The sequence below is a fragment of the Leptodactylus fuscus genome, chromosome 4 (assembly GCF_031893055.1).
Source record: "Leptodactylus fuscus isolate aLepFus1 chromosome 4, aLepFus1.hap2, whole genome shotgun sequence".
Lineage (NCBI taxonomy): Eukaryota > Metazoa > Chordata > Amphibia > Anura > Leptodactylidae > Leptodactylus > Leptodactylus fuscus.
In genome coordinates, this window is record NC_134268.1 from 116,703,600 (window position 1) to 116,715,652 (window position 12,053).

A 12,053-nucleotide genomic window follows, 5' to 3' on the forward strand; every position below is an offset into this window, starting at 1 on the left:
AGGTGCTGTCCTGTCCTGCCGCCAGCGTCCTATCTGAGAGGGTGTTCAGTGCAGCCGGTGGCATCATCACTGACAAGCGCACCCGTCTGTCAGCTGAGAGTGCCGATCGGCTCACTTTGATAAAAATGAGCCACCACTGGATAGAGCCTTCATTTTTGTGCCCACCTGTGTAAAGCACCCCAACATGAAACTCCATGTCTGTACTCAACCTCTCCAATTCCTCCGCATCCTCATACTCATCCACCATAAGCGTTGCACAATTCTGCTAATACTAGGCTCCTTCCACCATGATTTCCCCCAACTCTGCTGGTTAGAGGCTCCCTCCACCCTGATTTCCACCAACTCTGCTGGTTAGAGGCTCCCTCCACCCTGCTTTCCCACAACTCTGCTGGTTAGAGGCTCCCTCCACCCTGCTTTCCCACAACTCTGCTGGTTAGAGGCTCCCTCCACCCTGCTTTCTCACAACTCTGCTGGTTAGAGGCTCCCTCCACCCTGCTTTCCCACAACTCTGCTGGTTAGAGGCTCCCTCCACCCTGCTTTCCCACAACTCTGCTGGTTAGAGGCTCCCTCCACCCTGCTTTCCCACAACTCTGCTGGTTAGAGGCTCCCTCCACCCTGCTTTCCCACAACTCTGCTGGTTAGAGGCTCCCTCCACCCTGCTTTCCCACAACTCTGCTGGTTAGAGGCTCCCTCCACCCTGATTTCCACCAACTTTGCTGGTTAGAGGCTCCCTCCACCCTGATTTCCACCAACTCTGCTGGTTAGAGGCTCCCTCCACCATGAATTTGCCCAAACTGGGCTGTTTAGAGGCTCCCTCCACCATGAATTTGCCCAAACTGGGCTGTTTAGAGGCTCCCTCCACCATGAATTTGCCCAAACTGGGCTGTTTAGAGGCTCCCTCCACCATGAATTGGTCCAAACTGGGGTTTTTAGAGGCTCCCTCCACCATGAATTGGTCCAAACTGGGCTGTTTAGAGGCTCCCTCCACCATGAATTGGTCCAAACTGGGGGGTTTTAGAGGCTCCCTCCACCATGAATTTGCCCAAACTGGGCTGTTTAGAGGCTCCCTCCATCATGAATTGGTCCAAACTGGGGTTTTTAGAGGCTCCCTCCACCATGAATTGGTCCAAACTGGGGTTTTTAGAGGCTCCCTCCACCATGAATTTGCCCAAACTCTGCTGGTTAGAGGCTCAATCCACCCTGATTTTCAAAACAAATGTTGGTGCCAACCTCAACTTACTACAAGGGCCAAATTCACTGCTGGTGACAAGCTCTCCTCACTGCAAGTGCCAAATACACATTTCAAGGTGTTTTCCTACTGTCAGAGAGGTGGTATTGAGTGTGTAAAGTGTGTAGTTGTTAGGCTGTGATGTTGGGGTAATAGAGGGTCTTTGGTGTGTTAGATGCCCCCAGACATGCTTCCCCTGCTGTCCCAGTGTCATTCCAGAGGTGTTGGCATCATTTCCTGGGGTGTCATAGTGGACTTGGTGACCCTCCAGACACGGATTTGGGTTTCCCCCTTAACGAGTATCTGTTCCCCATAGACTATAATGGGGTTCGAAACCCGTTCGAACACACGAACATTGAGCGGCTGTTCGAATCGAGTTTCGAACCTCGAACATTTTAGTGTTCGCTCATCTCTAATAATTACCTATCATCTGGAACACGTAAGAGCATTCCTTTTTTCTATTTTATACCATCCAATTATTGGGGTTGACTACATTTTAGATGACTATTAAACGTTAATTATAATTAATGATGCTCGCACAGTTTAAAGTCCCATAGCACAGGATAATGTCCCATAATGTTCACACAATTTAAAGTTCCATAGCAGCACTACATACAATATAATGTCTCATGGTGGATCTTCATAAAGAACTATTTCAAACGACGGCCCTCCATGTGGTAAAATGTTTCCATAGTGGCCCCCTACATAGTATTATTTTGATTAATCTAACCACAGAACAGTTTTCCTTTTTTGCTAAGTCCATTTTACACGAGCTTTGGCCCAGAGTACAGTGACATTTCTGGATTGTGTTGATACATGTCTTTTTTGTTGCACAATACAGCTTTAACTTACATTTGTGTATTGTTTGTCATACTGTATTCATATACTGTAATTTCTGGAAGTATTCCTGGGCCCATGCAGTGATTTGCATTACCATTTCACGCCTGTTCTTTATGAGTGCCTGAGGATCTTGTAGATCACATGCATTCAATATTGACCCTTAGCTTTGTCCCCTGTGCACATGGATTTCTCCAGATTCTCTAGATCTTTTTATATTACTGTATGTACTGTCTGAAATGCCCCTGCCCAAACTTTATTTTAGATCTGTTGCCCCAAGTGGTCAAGCAGCTTTACACACAAATATGCCAGGACCTGTAGACATCACTAGAGCATGAGTTTTTACAGCATGTTGCTGAATATATCAAGGAAGCTAGCAATGTTAATAGGAAAACATGATGATTGTGTGTGAGCTTTGTTAGATGAGTACATGCATGTGTATGTGTTTCCATCTGCGTCAGTGACCTTGAACAATCTCTTCCCGTTAACAATATCCCCAGTAGAATTCTGGAGCATCTTTTATACTACATAGCTAACATTTTTGTCAGTGTCAAAAGGAATCTAAAATCACTGGATGCTGTCAAATAAATGAAACTTACAGAAAAATATAACAGGTAGCAAAAGCTCACACATATATGTCCTTGGGGCACTCGAGGTGCTGTGTACAGATGGGGAAGAGAAAGGTGACACATTCTAAAGAACGACAATATGATACATTATGTTCATTCTCATCAATGTTAGCATGTAATTTTCCATGATAAGTGTCCAATCATGTGTATGTCATAAGTTCCAACTTTAAAACTAGTCAAACATCTAATAGCGTTACTAAAACCTGGGGGGAAAAAGCAATTAACAAATATAAGCTAAACAAAAGTAAGGTATAGATAAGGTAAAAGTAAGGAAAAGTTAAAATAAAATCCAAGACCGTTTTGTATAGGCTAAAATGATCAAAATATATGTGGAGCTAGTCACCATATATTCTATCATAAAAGAAAAAAGTCATTTTTTTCAGCTCACCATATGTAACGCCCTTTTGTTCCCTGGGAGACAAGACAGCTGTGTAGACTCCAACCAGTGGATGTAAATGGATAGTAGGTAAAAATCCCGCTCAACACCAGGCAAAAGGTTATATCCAGAATCCGAGGAAGATAAGTAAAATTTAACTTTTATTAATAATGTTTAAAAAAGTTACATGGTAACCATATAGGTCAGGATTAGTCACGGTAAGGCTACGCGTTTCGGTACTTCCGTACCTTCTTCATGCCTTGCAGCCATGTGAGCAGGTCATGCCCTTTGGCTGGTCCCCTTGAGTGGGGGGAAGGGGGGACAAAAGGACTGGAAACCATGTGTTGATTGAACTCTCATGGACTATGATGGAATGATGTATTGGTATGGACTGAAAACTCTTTCTATTGTTCTATGTTATGTGGTGGGGGCTGTGTGTTCCACCACCATAGATACTATCGAACTGTAATCTCTTGCTTTATGCATACCATGTGCTAGGACTAAAGAAGTCATGTGCTCTGGCTTGTCCTAGATTGCTCTGTGATGGGTCCTCCTGTTTTCTTGGTCTACTGGCAGGTGTCACAAGGTGCTGTGATGCTGGGGAAGTTGTTCCCTTGTATATTAAAGAGAACCCCTTGGACTATTGGCTCTACCACCAGTGGAAATACAATGTGCTCTGGACTATTCTGCTAATGGGGAAATCAACCCCTTACAATCTATGGACTAGTTAGGGACTCTAAAGCAATGTGCCCTGGATTTCATGAGCGGAAACTCCAGCAGCCCAACTGGGTATATATATTTTCTAATCTTTTATTCTTTTCTTGTATTGCACTGTACCCTGCTTTCTGTAACCATATAAGCTTGTAATCCGCTAGCATATATCTCTATGTATGTTGGTGGCTAGTATCGACTCTCCTGGGTTAATAAATATAAAAACTTTATAAAGCTAGTCTTGTATTACCCTATATGAGCCCAAGTACACTCACAGGGTGTGGGTGAGAGGTAAGAAGGTGATCGCAGGTGTGCCAAGGTGGCTTTGGCAAGATGAGATGCTTCACAACCTGCCATTGCCTTTATACGTCCTCTCCTCTGATTGGTCTATAGACTTTTAGTGGGAGGAGTGCGGGTGGGAGCGGATACTATGCTGCTCTGCTAAAAGCTCTTTTACTGTACCTACAAATTTACGTCTGATGATTTAGTCATACCCATTATGGTTATGACTTTTAAAACTCTGTGTAAGGTGGACAGTTTGTTTATTTTTTCAGTCCTTTTACTGGCACATTTGTTAAAGAAAAGTAATTTTGCAGATAAGGCTCCTGCATTACAATTGAGCTACTTAGGAGTATTGAGCTTTTTGTATATCTTAGCTCCTGTTCCTTCTCCCTTAAAGGGGTTTTCCCATCTCAATATATCAGCAGTCTGCCTGCAGTGTCTGCTTCTCATGTCATGTATTTTTCCTCCCTCTCCAAATCCCCTCCCGTCTCCCCTTCTGAACAGGACATAGAACACTTCTGCAGATCAGATAATATGCAGATGCTTGTAGAGAATGGACTCGGTGTTATCTGTGTGTTTACATAGAGAAATAACAGACTGGGCTATATCAGCAAACTAAAATTAGCTGAACAGTTTGTCCTGCTGGTACTGAATGAGTGACGTCACTTGTCCTATCTCCCAGGTCCTTGGTTATAGCAACACTGTGTAAACAATGGGGGGATAAGGTCACATAGAAAGCAAACGAAGCAGCATTTCTAAAGCTATATATTTAGGAAAAGTCTTCAATTTACATAAGCTACCAGTATAGATAGGATCCTTGAGACAACCCCTTTAACTTTGGTTCTATTTTTTGCACTTCAGTCTATGGGAGTTCAGACTATGGAGTAGTTTATTTATCTTTCTAAACTACAGGAGGGCATTGAGCCTACCAAATTCAGCTCATGTCCTTTCTTCCTAGTGTTTGCACACTACAATTGGTCCAAACCAGTTATTCGCTTTAATAGGGCTATTCACTTAGAGATACTGTTATCCCTATTAGAGAATTTTTTATATGGCCAAGTGTGGCTTTAGTATTATGAGTATAGTATTTTAATGGTTCCAATAAAATCTAGTATTAGATATCCTCACAAGTGAGTGACAGTTTCACTACATTTTTTTTGATTATTCCTATAATTGGGTATCAGTTTATCACATATATAGTTTTAGCAATAAAATATAGGTCAACCTGGACTACTACTGTTACATGAATGGATGTGCAGAAGCAAGCTTTTACACATAAAAAAAAAAGTATTTATTTCAAATCACAAAAAAAACAATAAAAACCTTTCCATCCTTTATAATTTCCTTAGGTAAAAAAATAAATAAATGATGTTTGAACTTGAGAACATAGTCTTCAATGGTTTACATGCTACTAAACTGTACGTGTCATTTTTTGCTAATAAACTAATCAAGATTAATGGATTAATTTACCAGATGGTTACAATGTTATTAAAATGCAAATTGATGTTTTGCATTAATTGTTCAATATTATATACAGTTAATTAGAGTTTTTATGCATTCATTACAGACTTTACAATCTTTTCTAAACATTAGCACTGTGGGAAAACAAAGCTTTAGATAAATTATATTATCTAATGATTTACACATTAAAAAGGATATTGAACTCCACTATGAAAGGTCTTTGCATATAAACTCTATATATTCCCTTTAATTGCTATAGGTTTTTCTATACCGTATAGCACAGAAAACAAATATACTTCAAACTTGGATCCTGTACTGCATGTTTTTGGCCACAAGGGTGTGTTTCTTCTCCTATTAAATCCCTCTACATTTTAGAAGGCATTGGTGTAACGTCTCTGCCTGTTTTGGATTCTGTGCCACCCTCCACTCGCACGCTGAAGTGCAGGAGGTATATACAGTTTAATTCTTTGCTTAGAGCTTTTCATTACCTATATTACCTATCTCTGAAATTGAATTTCTACCACACCCATCTCCTGCACCTTGTTTACCTATGTTAATCAAATAGTTAATTCTAGCCTTTCCTGTGTGATTGACAGACTGTCTTCCAATCAAGCCTAGGGTGGGTCTTTGGCTTCCTATATACAGGCCATCAGCCCACATAGGCTTGCTGGCTATTGTGACTCTGCCCTTAGACTTTGTCCCTGCTAAGTTCCTCTGTCTGCTACTATTGCATTACTGATATATCTCCCTTGGCTTCCCTTGTGACTATTCTCTTGGATTACGGGTTTGTACTGTTACCAGGCCCTTGGCTAGCTGACCTCCCTTTGTTGTTCTTTTTCTTGTCTGTGTTCTGTGTTGTCACTTATATATAGGAAGGGTTTGTCGACCAGTTGTCCTCTGCTGCCTAGGGCAGTGAGGCAAGCAGGTAGGGGCAGTTGTGGGTTCAGATTAGGGCGCACTGCCTTGTCGTACCCCTTCCCCCAGGGTTCACTAGCAGGTACTGGGGAATTGCTGCTCTAGCAATTCCCTTACAATTGGTTTGGAATGCATTTTGGAAATCATAGATTCCATTTAAATCTCAATTAAATTCTCTCAATCCATGTCATTTTTTTAACTATGCAGTAGTATAGGAAATTTAGAATATTTTATTAGATTTACTATTATAATTTCAGAAATAAGCACATTTTTTATAAATGATTCAAGGGCACTCTATAGTCACCAATATGTAGACCTCTGCTAAGTTGTAAATTACTGAGACAAGCAAATGGTTCTTATTGAACAGGATTCCAACTAAACTTTGCAAAAACTTTAGATTTGAAAAATCAGAAGTGCTACTTTTCAGGTTACATGAACTGGCAAAAATGGCAGCTGCCATGTGTAAGTATGGAGAAATCTGAGAAGATCATCAGACCTTGGGGATTTCCGGAAACCCTCATGATACAGAAAGCTAGTCCCAACAGAGTCCTAGGAACCCTCACAGTGTCATACATGACTTTTGCACACCAATATGCACTTTTGGTTTGTACCATAACCAAATCTTTGATCCAAACTGGTGAATCTAAAATTAAATAAATTTAGAAAAGTTTGCTCATCTTTAACAAATATGAAAAATATAAAAGTTGGATATTGCAAAATGTGATTTTAAAATAAACCAGGCAACAAATATTTTCCTTTCTTGTGATTACATCCTCTCTTATTTTTTTGTAAAATAAGATTGCATCCTTTTAACAAGCCAATAAAACAAAAATACACTTTACAACAAACACTATCCAATTTTAAAGCATAAAATTGAATCAGATCCCAGCAGAAATTACACATTTCTCAACAGGTATTTGAATCTCAGAAGTGATATCCTCGAATTTGTTTGAGCATTTGATCTTCCCTATAAGATGTATGTATTTTTGCACCCATTTTTCATTGATTCTATTGATCTAACATAAAACTTGAAGCAATTTTGTAGTCTTGACTTAAAATGTTGTTTGGTTATTAAGAAGTAAAGGACAGATAGAAAAAATATAACTCTCTGATCAAAGTGCACAGGGTTTGTTTGAGGTTTGTAGCCATGGATCTTCAGGAAAAAACAATCTTTTGAATAATTTTTCATCAAAAATATTTGCAAAGTTGCTTCATTTATAATTTCATATGCATTGGAACAAAAATATTAAATTGGTTGCAAAGGTACACATAGCTGCCTTTGTTATCTGGTCCATTAGAAAGGTATATGATGTATGTTGTAGTGATTGTACTCTTCTTGCCAGTGGTATTACTGTTGTGAATGGTAGTTCTGGTCAACAGATGTCAGGATTGTGAATTATTGCATTCATAAACAGATACAAGACCATTCAGGACATTGGCCTGCATTGATGTGGATAAGATTTGACTCAATTTTGATTCAAGATTGATTCAATAGATTTGACTCCAAACCAACTCTCCCTTCACCAGCATGTCAGTCAACCCCCCTCCCCGCACACACCAAGACCCAACCCCCACCGACCTGCAGTCAACTGTAATCTGACTATCTGGTCATCAAGGTATCTCAAGTGTGTAGGGAAATCAAGAGGATTAAAGCAGACAAGGCCAGAGGACCTGATGGGATAAGCGCAAGAGTTCTTAAAATGTGAGGAGACCAGCTGTGTGGTATTATTACACACCTGTACAATATGAGTCTAAAGCTGGGAGTGGTACCTCAACTGTGGAAAACATCTTGTGTGGTAACAGAACCAAAGAAACCAAACCCGATGGACTACAATTACCTGTAGCACTGACATCCCACCTCATGAAGGTCCTAGACAGACTGATCCTGACATATCTACACCCCCTAGTGTGCTGCGCTCTGAACCCCCTCCAGTTTGCCTATCGGCCAGGCATTGGGGTAGATGACTCCATCATCCACTTTCTTCACAGAACTCTCTCTCACCTGGAGAAACCCGGAAACACTGTGAGAATAATGTTCTTTGATTTTTGCCAGTGCGTTCAACACCATTCAGCCAGGGCTATTGAGGGAGAAGTTGAAACTTGGTAGTGTGGACCATCACCTGTCCAACTGGATACTAGACTACCTGACAAACCGCCCTCAGTATGTGAGAGCCCAGGACTGTATGTCTGACACTGTGATCTGTAGTACAGGGGCACCACAAGGTACAGTTCTTGCCCCATTTCTCTTCACACTGTACACTGCTGACTTTAGGCACAACTCATCCAGCTGTTACTTACAGAAGTACTCCGATGACTCTGCAATAGTAGGCCTTATCACTGATGGTGACGATAGGGAATACAGAGACTTAATGTAAGACACTGACCTGGATTGGTGACGGCTGGGTGCAAGTCCTGGAACGTGGGCGGAAACAGGTTGGGAAACTTTCCCTATAAGAACCCCTGACTGAACCTGCCTAGCGTCAGAGTAACGTCCTTACAAGGGCGCCCCTCACAGGAACCTAAATAGATTCCCTATAATTACCCTACCAGTGGGCTGAGATGTAAACAGAGAATTACTAGAAGCGGCAGGTAACAGAGAACAATAGCAGTACAGAGTTCAAGCTAGACCAGTAGTAGGTATAGGTAAGAAGTAGAATACTGAAATGAACAGGAAAACTAAACAGGCAAGGAACAGGAAGGGAAAACAAAGATTAAGTGTTTATAGCAAGTGTACAAGTATACAGAGACTGGCAATACCAAACTATATAGAACCTATAGCAGGCAAATGAAGATTGGCGAGTGGAGTTAAATAGGAACAGGGATACAACCCCACCCATCACAGATGGGAATGACTGGCCAGACAGCCTGCCAGTCAAACTGACACCAAGGAGGCAACTTAACCCCTTAGTGCACTAAAAACAGCCAGAGGAGTCACTGACACGCCTCTGGGGCATGCGCCGCATAGCAGGAATGCCACGGCGTCCCCGAATCCTGACACTTAAACCGGGATTTTGTTGAATGGTGCCAGCAGAACCACCTCAAGATTAATGCTGGGAAGACCAAGGAGATGTTGGTGGACTTTGGAAAACGAAGAAGTGTCCTGACCCTGATGGAGATCCAAGGGACATGCAGTGAGATAGTCAGGACCTATAAGTATCTGGGTGTGCTCCTCCATAATAAACTACACTGGGCTGGTCACCTGGAGGCATTGCACAGAAAGGGTCACAGCAGGTTCTACCTGCTCAGGAGGCTGAGGGTCTTTGGAGTCCAGGGGCCACTTCTTAGGGTCTTTTTCAACTCTGTGGTTGCTTCAGCCATCTTTTTAGGTGTGGTTTGTTGGGGGAGCAGTATATCAACCAGGGACAGAAATAGACTTGACAGGCTGATCAGAAGGGCCATCTCTGTCCTAGGGAGCCCCCTGGACCCAGTACAAGTGGTGGGTGACAAAAGGACACTGTCAGTGGTGAGCTCCATGCGGGAGAACAAATCCCACCCCATGTATGAGACCTTGATGGCACTTAGCAGCACTGTAAGTGACCGTCTGCTTCACCCCAACGGTGAGAAGGAGCGCTATCGCAAGTCCTTCCTTCCATCTGCGATCAGGCTGTATAATCTACATCAGTCCAAGCGAAGATAACTCTGCACAGAAAACAAATGATTATGATTATGAAGTTTTCCTTCTTTCTTCTTCTGTTCCTTAGCTGCTATGGACTCCTAGTATATCTTCTCCTCTCAGCTTATGTGTGTCTACTTCCATATTATATTACTGTGTATTATCCTGTATCTGTATTACTATAATGCAGTAACATACTGAAATTTCCCCACTGTGGGACTATTAAAGGATTATCTTATCTTATCTTATAAAGTACTTTGGTTGTGATAGAAACCTTCTATTCAGTGTTTTTCTTTTATTATCTCCTGCATTTACTAATCACCCCCTACTTTCTCCATAGACTTATATAAACATGTTTAATGTGAGTTATGTGACCTGCAGTCTGTCTTGAGGCAGCTAAAGGAGTGAATTTCACAGTGAAAGGCAATGTAGCAAAGGGGAAAGGGAAATTTTCTTAAGCATTTCTCTCTGCTAAAGTATCTTACAAATTTTTGTATAATCATGTGAACAATTGATTTATTCAAGGTCAAACAACAGTGCCTACATAGATATTGTCATTTCAGCAAACTTTGCATAAATCAATAGTACAGGCAATTATAGAAAACATTACAATATAGCATAGCATAGAAAAATGCTTCGGTATCCCATTAAAAGGCTATTTCCTTGTACCCCCACCCTCTGCTGACTTTCACTCTGGAGATTCTACTTCATCTGTCTTGAAATGGGATGAAGCACAGATGATTCAGATTATGCACGTTTACAAAATTCTATGAACACAGAAGCATAGACAGATAGAAGATTGACCACAGAAAAAGACCACATAGTCCATCTCGTCTACCCTTACATTATTTCTATATCATCTAAGATGTATGGGGGATTCAGACCAGATGCTCTGGTTTCTTCTTCAAATCAGCGTTTATATCAGCAGACAAGTTTAAATGTACAGATTGTGCTGCTCAGCGGTTCAGCATATCAAAAACAAACAAAAGAAAACAAAACCCTACGCCTCTCCGGCAGATTACTACACAGGTTGTTCCCTCACTAACCAGGGGGTCAGCCTACCTCTGGCCTCCTAACAAACAACGTTTTAAAAATCAACAAGAGGTGCACATACCCAGCTCTTTAGTAGTGCCCTCTTTGACATTTCCCCTCCCAGTACCCGCCCACACTCTCCTAATCCACAAGCCCCACCTTCTTCCTAGCTCTTTAATACTAACCTGGGAGGCGGGGGCAGCGAGGCGAGGAAGAACGAGAACACCGGGCACCGGACCAGCAATCTCTGCAAGTAAGTAGCTAATAGAGATGTTAGCTAGTCTCCCATTAAAATGAATGGACGCAGCCGGCGTGCAGGGAGTTAAGGCTGTGTGCCGGCTGCGTCCATTCATTCCTATGGAACCGCAGCGGAGCCTTCACACTGAGTATATGCTCCGCACAGAATGAGCGGAGTGTATACTCAGTGTGAAGGCTAACATTGTTAGCTTTTCCTACAATACTTGGCCAGTAGCAAAGCATTGTGGGAAATAATCATTATTATTAAAAAAAACACTTCCCTTCTGAACCTTATTTATACCTCATTGCCCATGATGGATCATCTTTGATTACCTGGGGAAGACCTAGAGCCATTTTTAAAAATAGGCACCACATTAGCCTTGTGACAATCCCTTTAGGGCTAGTTCACACGGAGTTAACGCGCGCGCATTCTGGCACGTATACACGTGTCAGAATGTAAGCACTCAAAACTGATCACATTCATTTCAATATGTCGTTACGGGCATATAACGCGCAAAATTTTGTGTAATCTATTGGCCCAGAATTCCAGTTATCTGCTGGACTACAGAAGCATTCTATGTATGACTGTACCTGCTAGTGCAACTGTGGGTGTCAATTACTTGTTGTGGCTCCAGTTGTTGCTGCCAAATGAAAAATTTCTGGTTCATTACTCTTCCACAGTTATTGTCCATGGCTGTCATCATATTATGAATATTAACAATGGTAGTGTGA